Below are 6,195 nucleotides of genomic sequence, written 5' to 3' on the forward strand. Positions count from 1 at the left end.
TTTGTTTTCCTGTTAGCTATTGTCACTGAAACAGAAAATGATAGAAGATACAAAATTTTACAGCTGTCCCCAGAAGAGGAATAAAGGGGAAATCCTCCAAGTGTGGGATTCCCCTAGCTTTGTAGAGACCAATTTTTACTTGTCCACAACAGGAAGTGGAAGGGTAATCTCCCACCCATCAGCCCTTTCCTACTCTATTCAAAACTACAAAAACTACATTGGGGGTATACAGTAAATATATTGTTCTGGAAATTTTATAGAGAGGCAACTTATATCCTCAAATAATTAGTGGTTCCAAATTATTAATAACTACTGCTATTCTGACTCCAATTGTTGTAATAGTGACTTATCCATTGCTTAGACCTATTCCTGGCCTGTATAAGCAGATACAATCACCGCAGACAATCATTATCAGATAGCTGAACTCACCAGACACCATTTCTTTCCATCCATGTAGATTTTATCGCAAGCAGTAGGTATAGCAGACAACAAAATGTGGCAGATGATTGAAGATAGTATCTGCAGGTCAAAACATGATAATGTGTTCCCAGATGCAAGCAGATTGTATGAAGACCTAGACAGAAGTGGCCATCTCTAGTCCCACAAGCATAAAGAAACAAGAATAGGAAGTACATCCCAGGTGGGAGGGAACACAGAAAGGATAGACAGAAAGCAAGTGCAACAACTGAAATAACCACAAGATGGCAGTATAATAACCAAATATGTAGACATTACTTACATATTGGTGGAACAGCACAACTGCAGTAGGGAACATACACAAAAAGATACACTTAGCACCTTTCCAAATCACTGTTCCACTTTATTTGACGCAATTGAAGATGTTCTATACGCATGATTACCTAGGTATCACATTAATATTACAATTGTACTTTTATGGTAATGTAGCACTGCCCCCTAGAGGGCCGCTGGATATGACACTTTCTGGATTCCCCTGGGTTACCCTTAGCACCTGGTAGCAGACAATTAGTAATTTAAGTCCTTGGCTCAGTCAATGATCAGTCCAGGGGATGTTGTTTTTGTGGTTTTAAATAGAACTTGGATAGGAGAAGGGGTGAGTGGGATACTCTAACTAATAACTATTCACAGTATTGAGGACAACTGACTTTAGGATGCGGCAAGGCCGCTGCTTCACTCTGCCACTGAAGTGAAGGTACTTTAAGTGTTCTTGCTTGAAATTCTCTTCAGGGTTCTAAACTTGACACCCCCTTTCTCTCTCACTGTGTGCTGACACCCGTCCACTGACTCTAGCCTCTGGAGTGGTCCCCTTCCTGGGCAGACCCCCGGGCAGTGCCATCTTAAGAGCATTACAGGCCCCCAGGCAACGCAGTGCACTGGGGGCCCCGCCTACACAATCACCCATGAGAATAAAAATGCAAATTATCGATACGGCAATATATATTGGTACAGCAGTGCCAGGGTATTGACAGCTTCCAAGTTGGGCGGCTGGGTCCGGTGAACACACACACAGACAGGAGTCAGACACGACTGTCCTGTGTGTGCCTGTTTCCGTAGAAGCGGACAGGGTTTCCTGCAGTTGTGGGCTCCCCCTCCACGGCCCAAGTGGCCTGACAGTAGCGCCACCTGCTAAGTTCCGCTGCGGGGTGCACACGGGAATTTGGACTAATGCTTGGTTGGGGCTGGGTCACTGGGCAGGTAGAGCCCCGCGGGCAAGTGGGGCCCCCGGGCAACTGCCCAGTGCGCCCATTTGGTAAGATGGCCCTGCCCCCGGGCAAGTTCCTCTGTACTCACGGACACTGTTTTTCCAGAGTCACTGTTGACTCCAACTCAACCAGTCAGCTCCTCTTGTACTTCTTGATTCAGCCACACACTCTGGTTCACCAGGCCGGCTGCCTGCGACCACCATCCACTGCTACAGAAGAAGAGAAAGCCGTCACCCTCCTTCTGGCACCTGGCTTCCCGCCCAAAGACCCTAAGCACATGTGTCCCTGGCTTTATATACCCTGCCCCATAATGCACCGAGACAGCCAGTCTGTGCCAATCCCTAACAAAGCCTGTGTGTCACTGGCTGGGTTTCCTCCACTGTCCAATGTGCATCACTATTGGACACAGTGGGGACACTCCCTCAGCCCAGATGAATCACACAGTGGACACATGGAACAGGCCTAATTGTAAATCCTGGTCCCTGATAAGCAGAAAGCACATAACTTTAGCCTGTTGCTCTACTGATAAGCGGCCAGACCCAAAAACCACACTACCTATCTAGCACCTGACTAGGAGGGTGCTACAGTAACAAGGGGCATAACATAGGCAGGCTAATTCTAATCAGAACTCAAAATAATGCAAACATGTAATGAAAACAGTGCTGTGTGCAAAACATACAAAATAGAATACAATGATATACAGAATTGACAAACTTCCTTTACAATCTAAATACTTTAAAGCGGATTTCCGGACTTTTTTTTTTTAATTACCCCCAGGATTATCACCACTCATTCTTCTACAAATGGAAATGTTAACAGTGTCCCCTTTTCGCTTGTTGTGCAGCAATGATTGCCTACTGTGTTCTCCTTCTGCAGAGCACAGCCATCCTAACTGTGGGCATGTGAAGTCCGCTGGGTCTCTCTTCCGGGATTAGTTGCATGCTGGCTACCCAGCATGCAGCTCCCGATCTCGTGTATGAGCAGTGTGAAGCAAGTGCGCCCACTGCATTGGCCTGGTTTCCATAGCGATGGCGGCGTCCGGGGGGGAAATATCACTTCCTTGGCTACATCGGCTCCTGGGATTGCTGTGTCATCGCGGGGAGGTAAAGTGGAAGTTGACAGGAACAACAAAGGAAAAGATAATAAACAAAGAGATGTAAAAAAAAAAATAAAAATGGGGGTATAGGGAATCTATTAACCACTTACGGACCGCCCTCCGCAGTTCTACGTCGGTACTTTGATGTTAAATACCAGGGTTATGGCCGCTACCGGTATCTTTTTAAACAGCGGGCGGTCCGCCTTAACATAAAAGAGGTCCCAGCGGCGGATTCGCCGCGGGATCGCTTTTATGGGGCGGCGGGAGAGGTACGGTCGGTAGCGGGGAAAACAACCCGGTCTGATGGAGTCCTAGGCAGGAAGATGGCCCACACTCGACTCTATGGTCTTGGAGGACCGGAGCGACATCATATGTCGCTTCCTCCCAACGGCCTATTTTTTTTCTTGCAGAAAAAAATGACTTTTTTTTTTTTTTTAAGTGTAAATGTGAGATATGAGGGCTTTTTGACCCCAGAGCTCACATTAAAGTGATCAAAAAAATGTTTTTTAAAGGGACAGTATAAAAATAAAAGGTAAAATAAATAAGAAAAAAAAAATTAAAGTGCCCCGTCCCTCCGAGCTCGCGCGCAGAAGCGAACGCATACGCAAGTCGCGCCCACATATGTAAACGGTGTTCAAACCACACATGTGAGTTATCACTGTGATCGTTAGAGTGAGAGCAATAATTTTAGCCCTAGACCTCCTCTATAACTCTAAATTGGTACCCTGTAGAAATTTAAAGCGTTGCCTATAGAGATTTTTAAATACCAAAGTTTGTTGCCATTCCACGAGCGTGTGCAATTTTGAAGCATGACATGTTGGGTATCAATTTAATCTTCGTAACATTCTCTTTCCCATCATAGAAAAAAAAGATTATTTTTTAACCACTTAAGCCCCGGAGGATTTGGCTGCTAAAGGACCAGGGGTTTTTTTGCGATTTTTTACTGCGTGACTTTAACGGACAATTGCGCGGTCGTGCGACGCTGTACCTAAACGAATTTGACGTCCTTTTTTTCCCACAAACAGAGCTTTCTTTTGGTGGTATTTGATCACCTGTGCGATTTTTTGATCACGCGCTATAAACAAAAAAAGAGCGTAAATTTTGCAAAAATAACAATATTTTTCACATTTTTTTATATGAAATTCCCCAAAAAAAAAAGTAAAAATCAAAATTTTTTAACATTTTTCGGCCAATTTGTTTTATGCTACCTATGTTTGGTAAAAAAAAATCGCAAAAAGCGTATTTTGATTGGTTTGCGCAAAAGTTATCGCGTTTACTAACAAAGAGAAAGATTTTTGTCATTTTTGGTGTTTTTTTTTTTAACGCGTAATGGCGGCGATCTGCGATTTTTTTTTCGGTACTGCGACATTGCGGCGGACAGATCGGACCCTTGACTGACATTTTTGACACTTTTGGGGTTACCAGTGACATTACTGCAGTAATCAGTGCTATACATATGCACTGTTACTGCAAAAATGACACTGGCAGGGAAGGGGTTAACTTTATTGGACAGGGAGGGGTTAAGTGTGTCCTAGGGGCGTGCTTTCTACTGTGTAGGGACATTCCTATTGGTGTAAAAGCAAAGATCAACCGTTCTACATAGTAGAACGGACAGATCTTTACTTTTACACAGGGAGAACTGACAGGCAGCTTGTTTACACAAGCTGCTCTGTCTTTCTCCCTTCACAGGAGCGATCGCAGTGTGACTGGCGGACATCGAGTCCGCCGGTCACACGCACTGACTTGCCTGTGAACGAGCCGCGGCGGGCGCGCGCCTCCGCGGGCGCGCGCCCGCCCGCGATAGGCTCGCAAGTCAGTGACAGGCGAGTGACGTACCGATACGTCACTCTGCCTGGCCGGGGCTGACCGCCGCAGTATATAGTCGTGCGGCGGTCGGCAACCGGTTAATTTAAAATTTTTTTATTTTTTCCAAACAAATTGCGTTTGTAAGACCGCCACACAAATACAGTGTGACATAACGTATTGCAACAATCTCCATTTTATTCTCTAGGATCTCTGCTCTGCTAAAAAAAAAAAAAAATTTTGCAAAAAAAAACAAGTGTCAGAAAAAGCCAAAAAGCCAGGTCCTTAAATGTTTAAACAATACCAAGTTTCATTTTTGCCTGAAACTCCGCTTTTAAAGTGCCCCTGTGTTTCCAGGGGCCCTGAACAATACAATGTAAGCTACATCTATAAGTTCCCAGTTGTTTGCTGCAGGTTTCACTATGTCTACTTCCCGTGTATTGCTGATACTGTGGAGATGTCCTTTGTATGTTAGAAGTACAAAAGACTGATGGCACATTTTCTTTAAAGAAAAGGGAAGTAAATGAGTGAGGTCATGGGGGAGGGGATGTCAGTCACAAGACTTGGTGTAAAACTCCAGAATTCTGAACAAATACTCAGAGTTCGCTGTGTACCCGGCACAGGTGAGTTCCCAATTTGCAGCTCTCTGCCTTTCAGCCTCTGGGATCCGCCTAGACATGCACGCTCTTGTATAGATTAGGAAAGTGAAAATATAGGCAACGCCATTGATTGGCTGAGTATGTCGACTTTTATAATTACAGCATTCTTTCTATTTGCCAGGTGTGCGGAAAAATATATTCATTAAGTAGATAAAAATAGCATCTCTACATTTTTCTTTCTTGTTCCTGTCTAAGTTGTCATAGGGGCTTACTTCTATGTTGGACGAAAAGTAAGCAGCGGGCAGGGTGTCAAACTGGTGGCCCTCCAGCTGTTGCGGAACTACAAGTCCCATCATGCCTCTGCCTGTGGGAGTCATGCTTGTAACTGTCAGCCGCCCTTGCAATGCCTCATGGGACTTGTTGTTCCGCAAAAGCTGGTGGGTCGCAAGTTTGACACCTGTGCTAGAGGGTCTATCCTACCTGTAAGGCTTTGATCCTTTTTAAGCCAATGATCTCCAAGTAGTGACTTACGAGCCACATAGAGCTTTTAGTTGATCTGTTGCTTCACTTTCTATGCTTTAGCCCTCGTTCATATTGAATGCGGCTTTGAAATTGCAAAGCTGCATGTCAGTGCGACTTGGAAGAAATATCTCTCTTTTTCTCTCTCTCTCTCCTTCTCTCTTTCTCTCTCTCTCCTTCTCTCTCCATCTCTCTCTCTCTCTCTTCCATCTCTCTTTCTCTCTCTCTCTCTCTCTCTCTCTCTCTCTCTCTCTCTCTTTCTCTCTCTCTTTCCATCTCTCTTTCTCTCCTTCTCTCTTTCTCTCTCTCTCTCCTTCTCTCTTTTTCTCTCTCTCTCTCTTTCTCTCTCTCTCTCTCTCTCTCTCTCTCTCTCTCTCTCCTTCTCTCTCTCCCTCCTTCTCTTTCTCTCTCCCTCCTTCTCTTTCTCTCTCTCTCTCATTCTCTCTCTCTCCTTCTCTCTCCTTCTCTCTTTCTCTCTCTCTCTCTCTCTCTCTCT

Source organism: Pelophylax lessonae (assembly GCF_965119305.1).
Source record: "Pelophylax lessonae genome assembly, chromosome: 4".
Classification (NCBI taxonomy): Eukaryota; Metazoa; Chordata; class Amphibia; order Anura; family Ranidae; genus Pelophylax; species Pelophylax lessonae.